The 24,701-nt window shown below is 38.4% G+C and overlaps 1 protein-coding gene and 1 long non-coding RNA gene across 51 annotated transcripts in view; one reads left to right on the forward strand and one right to left on the reverse strand.

Annotated features, from left to right (window-relative positions):
- CDKAL1 (CDK5 regulatory subunit associated protein 1 like 1) overlaps nt 1-24,701 on the forward strand; it is a 951,913-nt gene that overhangs the window by 455,955 nt on the left and 471,257 nt on the right. The gene's annotated exons all lie outside the window — the stretch shown is intronic.
- Nucleotides 1-24,701, reverse strand: part of LOC146401219 (uncharacterized) — a 31,985-nt gene that overhangs the window by 5,536 nt on the left and 1,748 nt on the right. The window contains exon 2 of the long non-coding RNA XR_014809732.1: nt 6,892-7,118. This is a non-coding gene — a long non-coding RNA (uncharacterized LOC146401219). The remainder of the gene's footprint in view (nt 1-6,891; nt 7,119-24,701) is intronic.

Genomic DNA, 24,701 nt, shown 5'->3' on the forward strand with positions numbered 1-24,701 from the left:
AAGTGGCGGGTGGACTGCACCCCGTCTGTTGATTTAAGTTGTCAAGAGAGCTTGACTCATGCTTAGACCTGACACCAGTTTGGGTCAGCTGACTGCTCTGAAAACCATTACCAGTAAACGAGGCTTCTTTTGTGTGTGAGGAGGGAGAGGATGACCTTTGTGGTCGTTTTACCCCTCCTTCTGCTCACTGCAGCCTCCACAGCCCAGCTGTGAGGCTCTTTCCATGACTTGTGATCTGCTCATACCACTCATGCCCATCCCTGGTTATCCAGCCTCATGGCTGAGGGAGATGCCAGTATATTGTGTGCATCACACTCTTGTTGGTGATGTTTAATAAAAATGCACTAGTATTCACTTTATCATATGCCACATCTCTACTGCATTTCATGATTTTCATAGGGAGTCTTATCTGTCCGATATATATTTTAGGCCGGGGCAGGGCAGGAATTACATTGCATCAGCGTTAATCATTCTTGTTACCTTTTGATTAGATCACTCGGGATAAATACTGGTTGAGAGAATGATGTCAGGTTGAAAGCATGAGGATAAATACGATCAGAACATTAGCACTTTGTTTAATGTGATTTTTTTAAAAAGTTTGAAGATAAATGAGTCTTATTTTGTCATTCTATTTTTTTCTACCATGAGCCTTTGAAAGTAAATCATAGCAATTTGAACTTGAGAAACACACACAAATGGAAACTTCTTCTTCCTTTGATACCAGTTTAAACTTATTTACTCTGAGTTGATTTAAAGCCCGTATATAGGGGGTCCCTTTTGTGGCTCAGTGAGTTAAGGACCTGACATTGTCTCTGTGAGGATGCCAGTTCCATCCCTGGCCTCACTCAGTGGGTTAAGGATCCAGTGTTGCCTTGAGCTACGGCATAGGTCGCAGATACAGCTCCAATTAGATGCCTCCCTGGGAACGCAGGTGTGGCCATTTAAAAAAAAAAAACAAACAAAAAGCCCATATATAGGTATGTTTGTTGCAGTAGGTCTGACTAAAGGGCACCATCATATAATGGCGAGGTGCTGTGAGGAACTGAACCCCAGAGGGTGACCCAGGGTGGCCATAAGCTCACACCCTCCTGTTAGCACCAGTTAGTCTCAGGAAACCTTGAGGGCCACACTTTGATATGGATCATCTTTCCCGTTCTTTCTGTAAATTAGTTTTGGAAAGCCAGAAAGCTTCAGCTCTTCAAGTACATAAGATGTATGATTTTCTCTTTCCATACCTTTATCAAGCTTTGTACCCTGTCTCTTTCCTGTTACACTTTTGAAGGTATCTGCATCATTTAAATGATTAGCTTCTCAATCATAAATGATTCCATTTTCTAATGACTAGAATTTTGTCTTCTGGAGAATGTCTGTGACAGATTTCCGTGGTTTTTATTCTACTTTCTAATTTCGTTTTCATTTACTTAAGAACAAAGTGCAAACTTTCATGAGAATAGACGCAGTAGACAGAGTGCCGTAATTTATTTTTATTTACCATAGATCATAGCCATTTCACTTTTTCTGGCAAAATGGGAACAAATCCATCATGGCTCTTTCATCCTTTTCTACTATGTCATGCACTTCAGTGGGGTGTGTTAGTTACTCACGTGGTGTCACATGGAAAAGAAGAGGTACGATTGCTTTCCTTTGGTTTATGCAATGACCTCAAGTGAGGGGAAGCTGTCCTCCGTTGAAGAATGTATCATGAATTTTCGTGTGGCATTTCCTTTTATATTAATTTATAGATGAATATGTGATAGAGATGATAAAATATGAAGACATGACTCTTCTATTTTAGCCAACAAAATAAGATATACATATTGCATGTATATCTGCTGGGTTCTACTTTACTGTAACAAGGTGAAGATTAGCTTCAGAGATGACTTGATAAAAAGTATCAATGTTAGTAATTTTTTTTTCTGGGACGACGTATGGAAAAGTTTTATAGGTGACATGAGTCTGTAATTTTAACGTGTGTTAACAGAATTTATTTATTTAAATCTGCACTCAGGAATTGTTTACAGAGAAACCTGTGAAATGTAAGATTTTTAAAAAAAAAATGCAGTTGAAGAAATCAAGAGAAAGGAGAAAACTAATGTAGGAAAGATAAGATGATACCAGTGGTCAGGTTATTATCAAAAATACATGTCCTCTAGTCTCGTGCACTTAATAGACTTAGACTGAATATTTGACCATAAAATTTCTGGAAGCCAAAGCAAAGAGGGAAATATTATCAGTTATATGATTTGCCCAAGATTTGAGTAAATCTTGTAAGATTTAAAAGATGTATGCTGCAAGACATAGCTATTCCTAACATTGAGACTACAGCAAAAATTCCATGTGTGGGAGTTCCCGTCGTGGCTCAGCGGAAACAAATCTGACTAATCTCTGAGAGGATGTGGGTTTGATCCCTAGCCTTGCTCCGTGGGTTAAGGATGTTAAGAATCCGGCATTGCCGTGAGCTGTGGTGTAGGTCGCAGATGCAGCTCGGATCTGGCATTGATGTGGCTATGGTATAGGCCGGCAAATGGAGCTCTGATTCAACCCCTAGCCTGGAAACTTCCATGTGCCGTGGGTACAGCACTTAAAAAGACACACACACACACACACACACACACACAGACACACACACACACACACACATTCCATCTGTGACCCTTCTTGTAACATCCATGTGCTCATAACCGGCCACATGGGAGGTCTTTTCCCCCTTTCTCATTGGTGAGACAGTGCCAAATCACAGTTCAGAAAAATCCAAGGACAGTTTTCTCACTCTCACATAATCCGAGAGTACATTTTTTTCCATATAGAGGGATGGATGAACTTCACATCCTTCAATCTGCGCTATTTCTCACATCTGTGTTTTTGATAACTCATGCATAGCAAAAATTCTGATGTTGTATTATCCGAACAATACATAGCATAGAATAAAAATGTATTTTGTTGCTGAATTAAAGACAGATCCTCAGGCTTAAAAAGTCTGCTTCTCTGATACAACTTGAATTCTTATGTGTCATGTGAATGCAGTCATTTTCAAGTTGGTTCTGGTTAATTGTCACTTGTACAGTTTGTTACCCCATCCTTTCTCTTTCCCAGATTATTAAGATGGCCTAAGATAGTATATTCTTTGTCAATGTAATTAATAGACACACTTTTTCTGATTAAGCATGCCCTTTTCTAGATGCTTTCTATATGTTTTTTGGTTTGATTTTCTTAAAGGCATACTTGTCTGCTGTAGTTTTTTTTTTTTTTTTTGTCTTGATTTTACTTGTTTAATTTTGTTATGAAATTAAGCAAATTTTAAAGAAATGCAAGGTCTTATTATTCCTCTTCCTCTAGAATTTTCAGGCCACCCCTCTGCCTTTTACCATTTGGAGACAGAGATTTTTGTTTATTTGGAAGGAAGGTAGTGAGCAGTGAAACAGAGATGAACAAAAGGAATTCAAGTAGTTATTTTCTCTGGCCCTGGAAGCTAAAATTTTAAGGGAATTCTTTGAATATTTAAGCACTCTAATCATTCCCTTTGAAGTAAATAAATAGTAATCTGATTGTGTGAACCCCTGCTCCTCTTCCTAGCTGCAGAGGAATTTATCAAGAGATAGAAAGCTTCATCTCAAACTTTTCTGGCATGTTGCTCATTCATCTGCTTGGCTTTTGTCAGTTTATGTTATGGACAGGGAACAATTTTATAGAAATTAAAAAAAAAAAAAAGGACTACAATGAAGGTTAATTTTCATCTATTTTTATTGTTCCCCCAATTTACAAATGAATACCTGCTCCTCCCTCTCTTCTGCCTGACTGAAGCAAATCCTAATGGGTAGGGAGGTGAGAGGCTTGGCAGTGCCAGGTTCAGTATCAGCCCTACTCTCAAAAACAGAATCCATCAGGGAAGAGCCTGAGTAGAGTCAGCCAAAGGCTTTGGTTCTTGAGTCCAAGGTGGAGGTCACTGGGTCTGCTAGGGTGATAAATAAACTCAGAGATGATGAATACAGATGGACTAAACACAGGAACTTTGGGGGAGTCTGGGATCCAAAAAAGAAGCAGGTGGGCCCAGGTACTAGGAAGCTGGTATGATAGTGTCTTCGGGCAGAATGGAGTCGCTGACGAAGGTAAGCCTAGGGCATGAGTCAATGAAATATCTTGTTTAGACTATTGAAAGAACTTTCTAAGAGGCCTTTTCTTTCTGACTCTGACTCACTTCTCCCATTTCCAACAATTATAATAGTTACCATTTAAGGATTGGCTCTGTGCCAGACGGTATCTTAAAGCTGTAGAAATGTTTATCTCATTTGATCTTCCCAGCATTCAGCTGGTTAGGTTTTATCCTCAATTTGTAGACGAAAATATACAGCTTTAAAGAGGCTCAGGATTTCTCAATACAACTGAGGGTGGAAGTGGGGGGTGAGAAGAGGCTCAGAATCATACAGCTGTTTACCAAGCACCAGACCTATTAACCCGGATAGCCCACTGACACGTCACATTCAGCTTCAGAAATCATATCCCCTTCCCCAAGCCAGCCTCACTACCTCAAGGCTTTATTATTTCTCCTCACTATACTTAAGCTTTCAGCATTGCCACAACTTAAAATTTGGAGATACTCAACTTGATGCTATTCTCCTCCTTCTCCCTACATCTAGCAACTAACTGGTTGTCGCTAACTTTTTTTTTTTTTTTTTTTTTGTAATGATGATTACTCTCTGAACAAGAGAGAAAAAGGAGGTGAGATGAAAAGATGAGTAGAGAGTGTTGAAAGAGTGATAGAGAGCAGGTGTGGAGAAGCACTGCTTCCTGGGATATTTCCTATAAAGCTTCTTATTAGGGCTTCCCTGTAGGATAATAGGTTATGATATGTGGGTTAAGTGCTCTAACACCAAGGTTGTATGAAGGTGTAAAGCATCCTTTTCCACTAAATCCTTTCTTTTGATGCTTTCCTGAAATCACCTGCAGATATGTCACAATAACGTTCATTCTTTATTCATTTTGTAATAGGAAATGTATGCTCATGGGGGAAAAATTCCACAAGCATAGAGGGGATACTTTGGAAAGGAGGTCTCTCACCGTCGCCACTCAGTTTCTCCTTTTCTAGGGTATGTTTAATTGGGAAGAATTGATTCAGTTATTGGGTCGGTCCATTCTCTTTGCATTGAAGCCTACAGGGCTATTAGTGGATGCCTAGTACTTCCCTTGTCTCATTCTTGGTGTGCTCATTTGCTATTGCTCTGTTACAGATTGCCGCAGTCTCTTTCAGGGCATTATCCTCATGACTTTCAAATACTCTTTGGAAAATGTTTCAGTGTCCCAAGGTTTCCCACAAATGTGAAGTCATCTAGGTCATTATTCCTCCATTACCTATGGGGACTTTTTTTTTCTTTGTTTGCCTAGAATCATCCTGGTTTGTGCCTCTTGTCCCAGCATGTTTATTAATAGCACTTTCACTCGGTAGTGTGTGTGTTTGGAAGATAGATAATACAGACATGCTATCCGCACCATTTAGCTTCCACGAGGCCCAACTTTCTCAGCTCCTTCTTTCTATCATTCTAATGCTGTTTATACACTGACAACCCATGGACCTCAATCACACCCACACCCCATCACGTCATTTGTCCAATGAACAATTAAGGAAAGGATGCTTAACAGTGTCAAACACAGTAAGTAGGTCAAGTGGAATTAGGACTGAAAATAACATTCATGGATTTGCCAGGGATGAGATAATTTCATCACCGTGTTGGGGCAGGAGCCAGTTGTAGAGGGTTTAACAACAAGTTAATAGTGACCGAATAGAAGCAGCAACTCTAGACTGTTGTTCTAGGAGCCCGGAAGGGAAAAGAAGAAGGGAAGATATTTAGAACCAGTTAGGGAAAGGGGATGGAGGAGTCAGGCAGGACATGCTGGGGTGATTTGTTCCTCAGTGCAGGTGAGCCATAGTATAGAGAAGCGTGGCAATGCTAGAGAAGGGAGCAAGCATTAAGGACGAGAAAGCCCGTTGGGGGTTCTAGAAAAATGGAATCCAGAGCACAGTTCTAAAGAAAGCAGTGCATGTGCTCCTTGGATCCTGGAGGCAAGATACAGAAAATTAAATCAGAGTACATCGAGATGTGTGGATGAAGACAAGAGTCTCGTCTTGCCAGGTGTTCTCCGTCTTCTTAAGGAGCCAGCTTTACCATAGAGTCATCATTGTCTTATCTCTGGAGAGTCTAACATCCTTTAAGTATTTTTCATTTTGAAATATTGTAACACAGTGTTTGAAATTACACCTGTTTAATTTCAAATAAGTAGCCAATTAAAGCAGCTCAGAGATGAGCTAGTCAGATAGGCTTTATTTTGTAGAGATGAATAGTTTTTTAAAGCACACATGTAGTTTGATCCTAAGGCTAGTCTGAACCTAATAAACTTGGCCAAATCACTAAGGAAAACATCTGTTTTGTTATCAGGCCAACACAAACTGCCTACAAGTTCAGCACGTAAAAGACTTGTTCATGTGAACATAGGGTTCGTTTAATACAGCTGTTTGTTCATCCAAGCAAAAATGGATAACTCAATCTCAAGAAATTATTTTTGTTATTTCTTAACTGCTGTTTGTTCAACTTGATAAATAAAATATGAGCAATTCATGTATGATATTTTCACTATGTAAACAAAGGCACAATGGCACAAAATTTCATTTTAGGAATTTTATTTGTGAATTGTAAACTCAATTACTTTTATTTTTTTTATTATTATTTTTTTTTGTCTTTTTGCTATTTTTTTGGGCTGCTCCCGCAGCATATGGAGGTTCCCAGGCTAGGGGTCGAATTGGAGCTGTAGTCACCAGCCTACGCCAGAGCCACAGCAACACAGGATCCGAGCCGCGTCTGCAACCTACACCACAGCTCACGGCAACGCCGGATTGTTAACCCACTGAGCAAGGCCAGGGACCGAACCCGCAACCTCATGGTTCCTAGTCGGATTCGCTAACCACTGCGCCACGACGGGAACTCCCAATTACTTTTAAAATCTTTTTTTTTTTTGGTCCTTTTAGAGCCACGCTGGTGGCATATAGAGGTTCCCAGGCTAGGGGTCTAATGAGAGCTGTTGCCACCAGCCTACGCCACAGCCACAGCAGTGCCAGGTCCGAGCCGCGTCTGCGACCTACATACACCACAGCTCACGGTAACACTGGATCCTTAACCCACTGAGCAAGCAAGGCCAGGGATCGAACCAGCAACCTCATGGTTCCTAGTTGGCTTCGTTTCCACTGCACCACGACGGGAACTCCACTTTTAAAATCTTTTAATCTATAAATTTTACATTATGGCAGATTTGTCTGTGTGCATGTATAAAGACGTAATGTCTTTTATGGTGCTCATTTTAATGAAATAAACCAAAATTTAAATAGCATATTGAAATATTTGTTCTGCTGGTGTTTGTGCATGTTGATGTTTGTGTTTGAGATTCAGTAATTTACTTCAGCATCTTTCTCTCTTTAGCAACATCAGTCTTAGGCACTCATAGGAGTTAAATTCTGAAGAATTAAATTCTCAATAAGCCAGATTCTGAGACCCATTGTCTGGAGACTGAGCTTGTTTAAAATCTATTGAAATTCTGCTCATGGAATTATTCAGGCAAAAGTACAGATGACAATCCCTGAGACAAGACACATCTAGCCTACAGCCCTCCTGGGAATCATCTGTACTCTAGTACTTTTCTTTGCTATTAAAAAAGAAAGAAAGCAGTCATAGATTTTTCTAAGCATAACTCATATTTGAGAGGAAAACTGTAAACTTTTTAGGGTCTTTATAGAGGTGTATAGTATAGGGATTGGCAAGCATTTTTGGTAAAGGGCCAGATAATATTTTAGACTTTGTAGATCAAGAAACAAAATCAAGGCTAATCTGCCTATCATCCATCTATAAGGAAAGCATACTTTCATAAATTTTTATTGATGAAATTAAAAATATAATAATAGTTCTCATTGTGGAGCAGTGGAAACGAATCCAACTAGGTAGGAACCATTAGGTTGCAGATTCGATCCCTGGCCTCCCTCAGTGAGTTAAGGATCCAGTGTTGCCATGAGCTGTGGTGTAGGTTGCAGACACAGCTCAGATCTGGCGTTGCTGTGGCTGTGGGATAGGCTGGCAGCTGCAGCTCTGATTAGACCCCTAGCCTGGGAACCTCCCTATGCCACAGTTGCGGCTCTAAAAAGACAAAAAGACAGAATAAATAAATAAATAAATAAATAAATAAAATATAATAATAACATAGTACAGTATTTAAAATATTGACCTATGAATAAAAAGAATAATGGAATTACTTTATTTGGAGAACATTTCACTTATGAGGGGGTCAAAGATAAATATTCCCTATCATCAAAATTGCTTGCTAATATTCTTTTTTTTTCCCTAATATTCTCTTGTCAATGTTGATGTCTAATGAGATTTTATATATTTCTTTTTTGAAAATGCCTTTTCATGCAGATACATAGTGCCAATATTTGTATCAATTTGTGATATTGATATATCATGGCTTTAATTGAACATATTTATCACTTGGCATCTATAGAATTCTATTAGATCCTTGATATTTGCCTTTTATCAAATGAATCACTTCCAATTGAAGATTGAGTAGAAGTCCTCTCAATTGTACAGTTAAATGGATTTTTAAATGTGGATGTTTCCCTTGCACTTATATTGAGAGCTAGAAATGCTGCTGGTGCTATAGTGGGAGCTCAGAAAATAAATCTGCTGCAAATTTGTGTGGGAGTGGAGAGCACGTTTTCACTTTCGACAACATAGTAAATTTGTGAAGCCATTGAACATTACTTATGATTTAAACACCTTGGTTATTGTTATAAATGACTTTACTGCAGTATAAGTTTTGCATAAAAGCAAAATTTTCCATGTAATAATTAGGCTGAATTCATTAAAGAAACATTATCAAATCTATAACAAAAGCTAAATTTCAAGACCATTTGATAATAGTGGTTGAAGCTGCTTTTTGTTGAGAAAAATTTTCTGAGATAAGAAAAAAAAATCGCAATGTAACTTCACTACAGCTGAGCTCTTGAAGTGTGCTAGGGTGTGGCTGTTTCTGACAAAAATTCATGGAACTGATGAAAGTTAAGTCCACAAAAGTGAATGAAATCGACTCATACTACTGGCTCAGTAACATACAAGATTGAAGTATTTCCAAAAAATGCTTACTCCTCAATATCATAGGCTTTCATTTTCACAATGTTGTATATTTGTTTACCTAAGCTTTTTTGTGTGTTTCATACATATTTTTACCCACCATCAGTTATAACACATCATAGCAGATTCCACTTCAGGTTATAATGAATGAATGTATTCTCAATTTCTTTGAAAATACTATCGCCTGTATTTGTTCCATGTAGGCTATTCATAGAGGCTGATTTTCAGTCACTTCAGTTTTGGCAGGAATGTCACTAATCAACAAAAATATCTTTGCTGTATTTGTAACATTTTTTTAATTCATCAAAGCCAAGGATTACCCCTCCAAATCATTTGCTTTGTTTTCTGTTGACATTGGTCCCAATCTTTTCAACTCAGAGTGTCTACAACATGGATTGAGAAGGAGGAGGTTTGCGGGAGGAGATGAGCCCAGAGGAGTTAGGTTGTGATGGCCCCTGCTTACTTGCCATTCATAAATGCTGGAGACATATCTTCCAGGACATTGGGGGTTTTGGATTTTTTGTTTCTTTCATTGGCCTCACAGTGGTTTATTGGGAAGGGGACAAAAAAATCTCAAGGGGAAACCCAGTCGGCAAAAGTTAATTTTGAAATTGGTATGGTTGAAAAGTCAGGAGGTGGAAGCCCTAGAGCCCCATAGTCCTCAAGTCCTGCTCAAGCCCTGTCCCCTTGGCCTTTCTTGCAAAATAATTTGAAGCCACTATTTTTAGCACAACTGGGAAACATGCGATAAGATGTACTTTGAGGGAAGTGCCTTTGCATTGCAAGAGGAAGAGGGAGGGATTTTGTTTGATCCCCTGTTACATATTAGACACTGAGCTAATAAGTCTTAAAATATCTAACATAATCTTTGTAGCAATATAATTAGTAGATATCATCACTGTTTTATTAAACAAAAAAAGGAAGGTTTAAATATATAGTTAGACTTTTTTTTTTTTTTAAGTATTGTTATTTGTAGGACCTCAACTCTCAGGAGCAGTGCTATTCAGTAGACTCTCTTCAACCACAGTAATGTTCTATGTGCTGTTGAATGTGGTAGAAAGCAGCCGTCTGTGGCAGTCGAAAGGTGGCTGGTGTAACTAAGGAACTGAATCTTAAATTTATCTACTTTTAATTCGCTTTCATTTAAATAGCCACAGGTAGACTAGACTGCTGTATTTGAAAGCTGAGCTCTAAATAGAAGTCTCATTCAAAATGGTTTGTTCTCCAGTGATTCTCTCTTACTTTTACTTGCTTGGAGAGATAATATGTGATTTACATTTATCTTAGAATATTTCATTCAGTGTGTCACATAAATGTTTAATTTCACTTATTCCAACTAAAAAGTTGACAATCAGGCTTCAGTAAAAATTATTTATGGGATTAGATTTTTTTTTCCTACTTAGGAGAAGTAATGAATCTTTCATCGATTCATTAATATTTAGTTAGTGTCAACTTTGTGCCAAGCACCGAGCTGAACCCTGGGAATGTAGTAGCAGACAAGACAGACAGTCACTGTCCTCGGAGAACTTAACAGTCCCAGTGGAGAAAACTTAGAAATAACAAGCAATTACTGTGGAACATTAGAAAACATGGAGAGTTTGGCATTCGGAAAAGGCACTGAATATAGTCTAAGTCAGGGTTGTTTTCCTAGAGGAAATGCTCTTTAATTAGAGGCCTGGCTAAGGAGGGAGAGTTACCTCTGCCAGGCAGGTTTGGAGGAACCATAAGCAAAGTGTTGTATATGTGGGGCCTGTAGGCAGGAGAGCATGGGCTTCGAAGAAGGGAAGGGTAGGGTAGTTCAGTGGGGTGGACTGTAACTTGTGATCTGGAGCCCACATGATGAATTCAACTTTCTAGGGCACATGGCAGGGCAGAGAGGGCAGGAATGGCAGGCTGGGGCAAGGGACAGAGAAAACAGCACAAATTATAAACCTCATGATATTTAAAAGTTGAATAAAAAGCAATTTTTTCATGTTTTTTTTTTGTTTGTTTGTTTGTTTGGCTTTGTTTGTCTTTTGTCTTTGGGGGCTGTACCCATGGCATATGGAAGTTCTCAGGCTAGGGCTCAAATTGGAGCAGTAGCTGTAGGCCCACACTACAGCCACAGCAACATGGAATCCGAGCCATGTCTGCGACCTACACCACAGTTCACAGCAATGCTGGATCCTTAACCCACTGAGCAAGGCCAGGGATTGAACCTGTGTCCTGGTGGATACTAGTCAGGTTTGTTACCACTGAGCCACAATGGGAACTCCTCATGGTGGTTATTACTACACTTACTAGTCATGCTTAGTTTCATTATTATCCCTTCATTAATTAATTCAAGCCTCAGAGAATTTTTAGAATATATCCATAGGAAGAACTGTAAATCTTTACTTAAATAGATGAGATGTACTCTGAAAAAGCTGATTTTCCTCTTGCACCTCAGAAATCTCCTTTCTGTCCAAATCTGATTTTCCTGTTGAAGTGGTCATTTTTCTTAAACTGTCCAACATTATCATAATACTGTAAAGGCTTATTTGAAAGATGACCAGGATATAAAGCTTTTTCCCTATCAGTTTTAACCTTGATCTTTACTTTCCTCATCTATGAATAAAGAAAATATTAATTGTCCAGTATATTTAGCACTAGTTTATTCTCACATTCACCTTCTTCCTTGAGAGCTGAGTCTGTAGGAACTGCTTATATGTGTATACCATATAAAATAGTACAGATTACTTAGATGTTTCTTGATGATATTGATAACTAGGAATTTCACTCAGCAGTTGGTTTTCTTCTTTTTGTTCTGTTAGCCTAAGGGAGAATGGAGCAAGGGACAGAAAAAATAGCACAAATTCTCAGTGGTTCACCAGTCTCAGTGGTTCACCAGTTAGTGGTGGTGAAAAGCCAGCATGAAAATGAGCACCTAGTAGAATAGAGAGAACATTTAATTAAGGTCTCTACCTTCAGACTTTTGTTTTTGTAAAAAATTTCTTGTATTTTTTAACAATTTAATGAATTTTGTACAACCATCATCACAATCAAATTTTAGAACAATTCCATCCCAAACCCCCAGCCCACCCCTTGCTTTTGTATTTTTAATTTCTTGCTAAACATAGATAAACTTCATAATTCCAAGAAGGTTTAATTAATTTTAACTTTTGGAAGCATATCTGTAAAAAAAAAAAATGGAATCAGAACAGTATTACACCTACAGAAATTGGATTTTTCTTTCTTGAAGAAATGCAAAGTATGGTTGAAACGTGGGGACTGAGCCATACAGACCTATGTCAGTCAATAGATATGCTATATACTTTTCTCTAGGTTGATGTCTTCTATTCCATTTTTTCTATTCATGCATGATGGTTTTAATGTTTTACATGGAGGAGTTGTAAAAAATTAGTGTAGTTTCAGTGGCTGATTTTGTGCAACAAACATTAAATCAGTTCCCATGAACAGCCCCCTGGTGCAACCCTTAATAAATGCAAACTTTATTTTTAGTAATGACCTTTCGTAATGTGAGCCTTGATCCGTTGAGATGCTCTTCACTTTTGATGCATCTCCAAATCCCTTTTTTTATGCATTTTAAATCAACACACGCTTGCTCTGAATTTATGCATGTGGATAGACGGAGATGTAATTTAAACACATCTGTTCAAATATGCATTTCAGATCAACTTGGTGCCGGTTCTCATAATACGATGGAGTTTTTGACGGGTATTATATCCCTAAAGTACACAACAGATGGTATTTATTAGAGAATGAATAGAAATGAAGTTTAAGGATGTTGAGCTTTTTGTCTTAAGTCATTCATTTTTTAGTCATAAAACAATAATGGTCTGAAGTCCTGTGCCCCTGTGATAGAGCTTTGTGTGAGACTGGTCTCTTTTAGAGGAATATCTCTTAGTCAAGTGGAGATTAAAAACATTTTTTTGTTGAGCAGTTCTCAGTCTTTTTGCAGAGAAAGTTAGGTTAAAAAAAGGGATAGAGTAAATAATAGACTATTAACAATTAGATACTAGCTACAGTTAATACTTTATAAGTCATATACATCATGGATTTAAATAAATTGAAAAGCTTCATTAAAAATTTTCATCATTTTAGGCATATGTCCACGAAGACATTCAGATTTATTAAAAATATTGTGACACTTTAAGGTCCTTATGTCAAAGACCAAAGTGAGATTTCTTGATTGATCTTCAAAGTGAACCTTCCCCCCCACCTCAAATACTTGACCTGAAAATAAATGACATAATATATCCATAGAATGATGGCCTAAAATTAATATAAAGAAATTCATTGCCTTGCAGACTTACCATTTTCAGTTGCGAGTTATACATAAATGATTGTCATTTCAACAAATGTAGAAAAATACGACACAAACACACATTGTTCTTCATTCCTTTCACCCCTCGCTCTTTGAAGCATCATACCCCCCCTGCTTTATGCCCACTCCTGCAGATGAGAAGCTAAGACTCCAGTTGCCCATGTGATGATGAGCCTGGGTAGGAGAATAGGCAGTATGGTGGGGTTTTCAGAGCTGTAGTAACTAGCTTTTAGCACTTATTTCCTACTTCAGAATATATAACATTGGCAACCAGTTCCAAAGAGCTGAATCAAGGATAAGAAACAAAATCTATATATGCATGCCTTTTTCTTGCATTTGATAGGAAGCTATATTCTCACGTCTATAATCAGATGCAAGTAACCAGACTGAGATTACTTGTGAGCTGTTATTGACTTCTACAAACACCACCACAGATAAGTCTTTTTTCTCAGAGATTTAGACTGAGGGAGTGCAAAGGGAAAGCAGTGATTTGTAAGGTAACCTGCAGTTATGATAGGCAGTAATAGAAAACATTTTAAAATATTTGAAATAATATAATTGCTTTGCACTGGGAACATGTACATGAATAAAAGATGTTAGCAGGTGTCCTGCTAGTATGGAATCTCATGCTGCTGTATTTATTGGAAATATGCCCACCATCAGCAGATTTAAATTTGTAGAAAGTAATCGAAACAGAAGGTTTGAATAAAAAAACTCAGGCTTAAAATCATGTAACCCCTTCAAACTGAATTTCCAATTTAATAAAATAGAGTTTCTGTATCAAGTTACCTTTCTATCTAAGATTTTTCACTATTACTCTGAAAATCATATTTTTATGGGCATTTCAGATTTTTTCCTTTAACATACGTTAATTAATACATAACATACAAATATTGCCTATAATATATGATGTATCTAATGCAAAATTTGGTAAAAGTTTTTATAGCATTTCTAACGTTTGATTATTAGGAACTTAATGTTTAATGTCTCTCTTAGTTATAACTTTTATGTAGCACACAGATTTGCAAACCTTTATGTTTATATTTAAATATAAAATCTTTATATAATAAACATAATAGGTATATTACATAAATAAATATAAAATCTTTATATAATAAAACCTTTAGATTTTTATTTAAATATGAAATCTTTAGATTTATAATCAACATACGAAGACACATTTCCTTGTTACTTCCTATTCATCAGTAAAATTTATTTTAATGCAATAAATTATGTGGATAACACACAGTCTTAGCTTTAAATAGAGGAATATCATCTACTAGAGCGCAGTTTGATTTCTGGTGAAAGTGTTCTTTTTTTTTCTTTTGCTCTCTTTTTATTCCTTTAATGTTTTGAACTTCCAGGTAAATGTCAAGTCAATGCACTCAGGTCTGAATCCATTTTGAGACACTGCAGCTCCCTCTCCAGTAGTTCTTCTAATGTGTCCATGCTTCTCTTTTGAATGTATCCCTTCACTTTCCTGCCCCCTCTACTCCACCACCGTTGCCACCATTCACCCCCTCCCGGCTCCTTTCTACTCACACTTTTAAAAAATTCACATGTAACATTGTATTAGTCTCAGATGTACAGCGTAATGATCCAGTAGTTGTATGTTTTGTGAAATGCTCACCACAGTGAGTTTAGTTAACATCCGTCCCCACAGATAGTTACAGATTTTATCTTTGCCCACGATGAGGACTTTTTAAAAAAAGATCTGCTCTCTTAGCAGCTTTGAAATACCAGAGTCACCAGGCTGTACATTACATGCTCATGAACAAATAGGTTTTTACACTGTGGACTGGGGAGACCTGGTCCCTGCCTTCACTGTATTTAGAGTTCATCGGTTATACGTGTACTTCTAGAGTAACGCTGGATACTCAGGTAGGTGTCTGGATTAATGGTCTGGCTTTCCTCAGTCACCTCCAAGTTTAACACCCTAGAGTCACATTGACTCTCATATTGAACCATCTCCGTGCCCTGCCTCCACCGCCTTGCATCTTCTCTTCTTGCGTTTCTCTCCCCTGAGCATTGCATCGCAGTAGGATTTATTTACAGTGCTCACCTATTCATTATACTAGACAATTACAGTTATTTATCAAGAGATGGTACGTACGCTGAGTGAGGAGCTCAGAATTTGGAACCCAGATACCTGGGTTCACATCACAGTTCTGACATTTACTAATTTGGTGACCTGGGGGGAGTCATTTAACCTTTCTGAGATTCAATTTTCTCATCTGTAAATTAGAGATAATAGCCGTAGCTATCTTATGGGAGTCCTGGGAGGATTACATGAGTTAATATATGGAAAGTACTCAGAATGGTGCCTGTCGTAAAATGTAAATGGTTTCCATAACTGCTAAAATTACTACTACTTGTACTGCTATTGGTATGACTTGACTTATCTCTGACTGGGGTCTTCGAAGGCAGACAGAGTGTCTTGCTGTCTATGTTACACAGTGCTAGGACATAAAAGGTCCCCCTGTAATGTTGATTAAGTTGATTATTGATTTAATTGGTAATATGGATTGAAGTGAATTTTCTTCGGGAAATCGTCAAAGCCCAAAGTGACTTTTCTGCCAACATTTTTTCAAAAAGGGAGATTTCCATAGAAGGGTGACCTGCATGAACATTTTAAGGTTCTTTCAGTCCTGTCCTCCCCCTGAAATATGTGTTATAATATTCTTTATTCATTCCGTTTCTCCTGTCCTTAGGGATACTTCCTAGGCAGTACGCCTTGAGATATTTCCAAGACTGCCCTTTCCTCCTTCCATAAAGCCCTTGGACTCACTTAAGAATATGCCAACCTGCATGATTTCCGCATTTGTCTCTGTGCTCTCCTACCTTTGAAGATAATTTTATTCATCATCTCCATTTTAGTGGCAACCCATGCTTTTCATTTTGCTATCTATCATTTTCTCATGATTATCTGTTACATTCAGTTTGTTTATGTTCACATTTTATAAAAGCATCATTATACAGTTGAAAGCAAATCTTATTCCAGGCTGCCTGGAGAATGTGACTTGAGTTCAGAAGGAGATGGCTTTGTGCAGGAAGCCTATTGTTCCCGGGTACACAGACCTGTGTCTCGGACCTTTAGGCAGGATGAGAGAGCCACTGGTTGTGTTTTACCACCTGGGGTTTCTTCATTTACTTTTTTGATCAGAAATTGATTTTGTTGAAGCTCTTCGCTAAGGGAAGCGTTCGCGGCAATTGGAGCTACATAGGTGGACTGAAGTGGACTGTAGATCCTAGTGATGTCCCCCTTTGCTTCTGTTCCTTTCAGATTCTGTGTTAGGAGGTGACCGTCGAGGGCTTGGTGTACCAGGTCATGCCCCCAAGCCTCTGTAGTTTTTCCTGGTGTCCCCTTTCTCTCGCCCCACCACCCTTCCCATCCTTCTCCCTTGCATTGAGCCTGGCACTGTTTAGCTCCACTGGTGTCTGGAGATGCTGCACAGCCCTCTGATTCTCTTTGCTTAGGCCCTTAGCTATAGCTATTCTGTTAGTGTAGGTGGGATTGAATGAAATTGTCTTTAAATCCGGCTTCTATCGAGTAGATCTTACGACCCAAATGCCCATCTGATAGATACGTACACACTGCTGTTTATGTTGCTGGTCACAGACAAAAATTTTCTCCTTTACCGATCTCGCTAAGATCACAGCACAAAACCCCCTTTTATTTTTTTATCTTTTTAGAGCCACACCTGAGGCCTATGGAAGTTCCCAGGCTAGGGGTCCAGTCAGAGCTGCAGCTGCTGGTCTACACCACAGGCACAAACAACCACACCAGATCCGAGCCACGTCCACAACCTATACCATAGCTCACAGCAACACCGAATCTTTAGCCCACTGAGCGAGGCCAGGAATTGAACCTGCATGCGTCCTCGTGGATACTAGTTGGGTTCATCACTGCTGAGCCACAACAGGAACTCGCGCAGCACAGAAACCTTTTGCATGGGCTGTGGTTCCTGAGAATTGTTCACCTGAGCAGGTTTCAGAGGCAGTTATTAACGTTCACGTCCTGATTCCTCAATGCAAATACCTCACCTCTCTGAACCTGTGCAGGGTAAACATATCACCCCTTCCTTCCCAGGAGGTTGTTTTGATGTCTGCAAAATAACACAGAGAAAGGAATACCAGCCTGTGACCCTATGTGGGTTTTTATAGCCATTCGTTGCATCCGAATTGTATAAAAGATAGTTATACTTTGGTTCTTGTGCCAGGCTATGAACTGTCCAGGATTTGGAATCAAGCACCACCATACTTATCTAAATATTCCTCAGATTCTTTTGCCAAAAATGATGTAATCAGGGGGCTACTTTCTAGACCTTGCATGGTTTGGGGTATGATGTGAAGTGTTAAAAATTAAAAATATTATTTGTTTTCTCACTATCTCTCTGAGCCAAGGGCTAGCTCTGTCTGCTAATGTTTCTAGTCTCCTGGGGGCCTAGCTCTCCTTCTTATTTTGGCACTGCTGAAAATGTGTGTGATAAAATCTGAGCTTTCATGAATATCTTTTTGCTGGCTACTGGTGCAGATATGCTATCTGGTAAGGATTTTTTTCTACGTTTCTTTTCCTTGGCTAAAAGTATAAATACATAAGTAATGCACTGTCAGAACACATAATCCCAGGCTTTTTCTTCTGTTAACTCTGTGATTATGGACAAGTGACCTCATCCTCATTGTCCTTGTTTGTTTGTTTTAAATTTACTGGAGTATATTTGACTTACAATGTGTTGATTTCAGTTGTACAGCAAAGTGAGTCAGTTATCCATATACATATATCCATTCTTTTTTAGATCCTTTTGCCATATATATTATTACAGAATATTGAGTAGATTTCCCTGCGCTGTACAGTAGGTTCTTCTTGTTAGTTATCTATTTTATATGTAGTAGTGTGTGTATGTTAATCTCAAAACTCCTAATTTATGGCCCTGCCCCGGATGTTTTCCCTTCAGTAACTATAAGTTAGATTTTGAAACCTGTGAGTCTGTTTCTGTTTTGTAAATAAGTTATTTTGTATAATTGTTGTTAGGTTCCACATATATGTAATATCATTTAGTATTTGTCCTTTTTTGGACTGACTTAGTATGAGAATCTCTAGGTGGATCCATGTTGCTGCAAATGGTGTTATTTCATTCTTTTTTTGGCTGAGTAATATTCGATTGTGTATGTGTACATCTTTATCCATTCCTCTGTTGATGGACTTTTATGTTGCTTCTATGTCTTGGCTATTGTAAATAGTGCTGCAGTGAACATTTGAGTGCATGTATCTTTCCCAATTATGGTTTTATATGGATATGTGCACAGGAGTGGGATTGCTGGATCATATGATAGTTCTATATTTAGTTTTTTAAGGAATCTCCATATTGTTCTCCATGGTGGTTGCTCCAGCTTACATTCCTGCCAAAAGTGTAGGAAGGTTCCCTTTTCTCGATGCCCTCTCCAGCATTTATTACTCATAGACTTTTTTTTTTTTTTTTTTTTTTGGTCTTTTTGTCTTTTTTTTTTTTAGGGCCACACCCGTGGCATATGGAGGTTCCCAGGCTAAAGGTTGAATCCAAGCTGCAGCTGCTGGCCTACACCACAATCACAGCAACAGGGAATCCGTGCCGCATCTGTGACCTACACCACAGCTCACAGCAATGCTGGATCCTTAACCCACTGAGTGAGGCCAGGGATTGAACCCGAATCATCATGGATGCTAGGTCGGGTTCACTGACTGCTGAGACATGACAGGAACTCCTATTACTCACAGACTTTTGATGATGGCCATTTTGTCTTGGTATGAGGTGATATCTCATTATAGTTCTGATTTGCATTTTTCTAATTAGTGATGTTGAGATTCTTTTCATATGCCTGTTGGCCATCTGTATGTCTTCTTTAGAGAAATGTCTACTTAGGTCTTCTGCCCATTATTGATTGGATTGTTTGGTTTTTAAATATTTAGCTGCGTTTAACTGTTTGTATGTTTTGGAAATTAAAGACCTTGTCAGTAGCTTCATTTGCAAATATTTTCTCCCATTCTGTGGGTTGTCATTTCATTTTGTTTATGGTTTCCTTTGCTGTGCAAAAGCTTTTAAGTTTAATTAGTTCCCATTTGTGTATTTATTTTTGCTTTTGTTCCCATTGCTATGGTAGGGGTAATGGAAAAAAATATTGCTGTGATTTATGTCAAAGACTGTTCAGCCTGTGTTTTCCTCTAGGAGTTTATAGTATCTGGTCTTACATCAATTTTGAGTTTATTTTTGTGTATGGTGTTAGTGAATGTTTTGATTTTCTTTTATATGTAGCTCTCTAGTTTTCCCAGCATAACTTATTGAAGCAACTGTCTTTATTGTATATTCTTGCCTTTTTTGCTGTTGATCATAGGTGCATGGGTCTGTTTCTAGGCTTTCAATCCTGTTCCACAGATCTATATTTCTGTTTTTGTGTCAGTACTATACTGTTTTGATTATTGTAGCTTTGTAGTTTGTAGTCTGATATTGTAGTATGGTCTGAAGTCAGAGAGCCAGATTCTTTCAGTTCTGTTTTCTTTTTCAAGATTGATTTGGCTATTTGGGGTCTTTTGTAATTCCATACAAATTTTAAAAAATTTTGTTCTAGTTCTTTGAAAAATGCCTTTGGTAATTTGATAGGGATTGCCCGGGATCTGTAGGTTGCCTTGGGTAGTACAATCATTTTGACAATATTGATTCTTCCAACCCAAGAACATGGTGTATCTGTCCATCTGGAAGTGTTGCCTTCAATTTCTTTCATCAATGTCTTATAGTTTTCAGAGTACAGATCTTTTGCCTTCTTAGGTAGGTTTATTTCTGTTTTATTCTTTCTGATGCAACAGTAAATGGGATTATTTCCTTAATTTCTCTTTCTGATCTTTTGTTGTTAGTATACAGGAATGCAAGAGACTTCCATGTGTTAATTTTGTCTCCTGCAACTTTTACTGAATTCATGGATGAGCTCTAGTAGTTTTCTTTAGGATTTTCTATGCATAGTATCATATCGAGTGATATCATATCATATCATCTTCTTTTCCAATTTGCATTCCTTTTACTTTTATATAAAGTGGGTATTTTCTTTATATAGTAGTTGTGGAGTAATCAGATGGTACTTACGCTTCTGGATGTGAGTCTCAATCAAACCACTCTATGATGACACCTGATAGTTATTGTTTTGGAGAAAGGAGGCCTTTGGGATAATTCTGTCTGACACTATTTGATATTCACTGCCCACCATCACTGGGAGGCAGTTTGTTATTTAAGATTATAAACTCTGAAAATAGACAGATCCAGTCTCTACTGCTTGTAGCTCTGTGACCTTAGGCAAGATACTTAATCTCTCTGTGCTTCTGCTGCCATATCTATGAAGTGGATAAACTATTACCTATCTCAGTAATGGCTTAGAGGATTAAATGAGTCAGTATATGAGAAGCACTTAAAGAATGCCTGACACAGAATAAGTGTTCAGTAAGGTTCAGAGAGGCCAGTGTCAGAAAATGCCCCAAGGTCAATGTGCTATTTAGCCAGTTCACATGTGAGTGGTTATATCTGTCTTCTGTCTCAAATGGTGACTTTGGAGATCATTGTAGCATCCTGATGTTCGCTAATGCAGTGGCTTTGTTCTGGAATATCAGCATGTTTCTTGGTTTGGAATCAGCTCTCACCAGCAGAAAAGTGAGGCCCAGGACCCCAGCCTTGCAGAACCAGGTATATGACAGGCAGGCTACCTCCAGCTGTTGTGGCAGGAGCTCAGTTGGGTCCCTCACTATCAGGAAGAACCCCAGAGTCCTCAGGGATGATGAAGCATGTCTTAGGCAGGGTATGTGGCTGTGGAGGGCTGGGAAATACCCACAGCTGACAGACCAGCCATGCATGGCGGGAGACGAAGTGGAATCACCCTTTTGGAAGCAGAGATTTGGGCCAAATGGGGTATCCACAAGGCAGTGTCATAAGAAGTGACAGGCCCTTCGCATAAAAGTGACAGTGTTTATTGAACAGACACATTTCATATGGTTTTTATATGGAAAGGACTCTCGACCACTTGCTGCCTCTCTGCCACAGCAGCCCTCATAGATGTTAGTTGTCAAGAACTTTGCTGGGAACATACCATCCAGTTAGTAAACGATGTTTGAATGATGGGGCTTACCACCTTCAACAACACAAGAGAGCAACTGTAATGCAGAATTAGAATGAAAACTCCTCTTCCGAGTCTCATAAATCTTGCTTCAACTTCAAAGACTCCAGTTTGAGCCAAGCTTCTCCCCAAATTTTGAACTGAAAATTGCAAATAAACTTAAGTCATTTCAAATAAGCTTGACCTCTTGTATTTTAATTATTTCTAGAAATCAAGATGTAAAGCGAAACAACTGTTAGTGAACTAACACATTTTTTTAAGTGCTCGTTTGAGAGACGTCGTAAGCAGGACAGATCAGCTCCAGCACCAGTGTCTAGGCAGCACCTGTGTATAGCCTTTAGCTCAAGGGCTTTGTCACTTACAAAGCCCTAGGGATGGCCCCTTCTCTTCCCTTTGCCAGATAGATAAAGGCCAGAAGTTCACCTCTAGGACTTTAATGTAAAATGCTGAGATTGGTATTAGTCAAAATAGGATTAATCATTAGTACATAAGTACAAAGCCTGTTGCTGTATTGAATTTATTTATTCATCACCCCTGTCTTTCTTCCAAGTTGTGCTTTGTTTGTCACCTGTAATTCAGCACACACCTTTATTGAGCCTCAACCCTTTGTGGGCTGCTGCCTCTTCTTGCAGAATATAAGAATATGAATGTGGCTCCATCCCAGGTCCACCAGGTGCTGATGGCTTACTAGGAGGCAAAAGGGAAGAGAACAAATGTGAAAGGTGCCAGGCAGATCACAACCCACCTTCACAGAGGTGTGAAGGAGGAACTGTGAAGTTGAGATTCGGGAAGAAAAATCAGGAGAAATTTGGCAGAGAAATGGGTCGCGGGGGATGACTCATGTGGACAAGTGCTAATAGGTTTGCAGGACAATTCCCCAGGGAGAAAGTAGTCTGATTTGAATTGTAACAAGAAGACTTCGGTGATAATGAAAAGATTGATTAGGGCTGCATTTTGGAGAGCAGCATATGCCCTGATCCCTCACACTTACCCTGGAGTGTCCCTGGGAATACTTACCCAAAATCAGATTTGTGGGCCTGGTTGCTTAAAATAGCTGCAGGTAATAAATATTTTTGGCTTGGTGGATCACAGTCAGGATTGTATGTGTCACAGTTACTCGCTCTGCCCTTATATCCAAAGCATCCATGGTCAATATGTAAATGAATGGGTATGGTTGAGTTCCAGTAAAACTTTATTTATAAAAAGAAGCATTAGCGGAATTTGGCCTGTGAGCCATAGTTTGCCAACCCTGGATCTGATTTTGAGTGTAAACTGAATTTAAACAAAACAAAACGTGAGTTCAACTAGCAAGAAATAAAGAAAGTAATTGTGAGTAATACCTACTGCTTTGATTTTGATAACTTTTGATAACTTATCTCTCTGTATTTTTTCAGTATTATTTATGATGCTACTATACAAATTACGTCTTAGGATAACGTAGACTTGAAATATGATATGTCCAAGTGCCATCTCTTAATGATGATGGCACTTCTATTAAAAGTAAACATTTGCCTAATTTTTTTTAATTCTTTTTTTTTTTGCTTTTTGCTTTTTAGGGCCACACCCACAGCATATGGAGGTTCCCAAGCTAGAAGTCAAATTGGAGCTACATCTCCTGGCCTACACCACAGCCACAGCAACACAGGATCCGAGCCAAGTCTGTGACCTACACCACAGCTCACAGCAACACCAGATCCTAACCCACTGAACAATGCCAGGGATTGAACCTGCAACCTCATGGTTCCTAGTCAGATTCGTTAACCACTGCGCCACTATGGGAACTCCCTAATTTTTTTTCTTTAAATTTTATTACTGCACCGTCAACATATGGATTTGCCGAAGCCAGGGAATTAATCTGAGCCACAACTGAGACCTGTGCTTCAGCTGCAGCACCACCAGATCCTTTTAACCCACTGCACTGGGCCAGGGATCAAACCCACACCTCTGCAGTGACCCAAGCCACTGCAGTTGGATTCTTAACCCACAAAGCTACAGTGGGAACTCTTAATTTCTTATTTATAGTGAACTAGACATTAGAGGCAATTGCATTGTGACTATGATTTTATGAATTATTCTTCCTGAAACTCAATGTTTAGTCTCCTTTCAATCATGCTTTCCTACTGAAGAATGCTATGATCTGGGTTTGAGTCTCTAAAATTTCAATAGGTAATTTTTTTTCAGAGTTTAAAAGATTTAAGCAGCTTGCCCAACTTTGTAGTTTTTGCTCTATTCTGATATTCGTTTAATTGGTTCTGCTAATGCGAATGCCCTTTCAAATATGAAAAAAATAAAGCAAGAGGGAATAGTTGATTATTTCTGTAATTGGATTTTCTGTTGAATAAAATGATTTCACCCACTTTATCTTTCTGACTTAGGGATGGGGGTGGGGGACCAGTTTTCTTTTATATTGTCATCAGAAGCAGACAGAAGGTATAGTCTGTTCCAAGGTATCAGAATAGCATATTGGTTTTAGTTGTAATTAATTACTAATGCTGAATGTACTCTGGCCCCTGCTTTCATTCCCAAATCTAAATTTCCACTGTGTGCAAAATAATTCCATCCAGGAAGAATTCTAATTACTTTAGTAATTATCGTCTTATCTCTAACTGGAATTCAGACATTTGCTGCAGTTTATGAATGTTAGAAATGTTTCATTTCCTTTTCACCTTGAATAACAGAAAAATACACATTACTGAATCTGGCTTCATTGAACCTTATAATTCATGTTACCATAGAAACGGAAAAATTCATATAAGAATTGTGTTAACAGTACCATAGATAGTAAATACCTTCACTTAACCAGCAAGATCATAAAATGATTTTAATAACAGATGTGTAAAAATTCTGTGAAATTTAATATTGTTCCTTTTAAATATTATAACAATATTATCCAGTGTGCTTACTTTTAATTTTTAAAGCAATAGCTTTGGTCTTATGTAAGGCTTTGTGCTTACTCTAAAATATTTGCTGTGGAAAGCAAGCATAGTGTTATAAGATAAAAAACATACTTAACGTGGTATTTACTTAATTTTTCCTTAACAGTGATGATTCATTTGATAATTGCTTAAAGTCCAACTGCCTATTCCGGGTTTATGCCAAGT

Source organism: Sus scrofa, chromosome 7 (assembly GCF_054392235.1).
Source record: "Sus scrofa isolate SSC_HxYL_T2T_F1_AM1 chromosome 7, Sscrofa_HxYL_maternal_Yorkshire_Landrace_v2.0, whole genome shotgun sequence".
NCBI lineage: Eukaryota > Metazoa > Chordata > Mammalia > Artiodactyla > Suidae > Sus > Sus scrofa.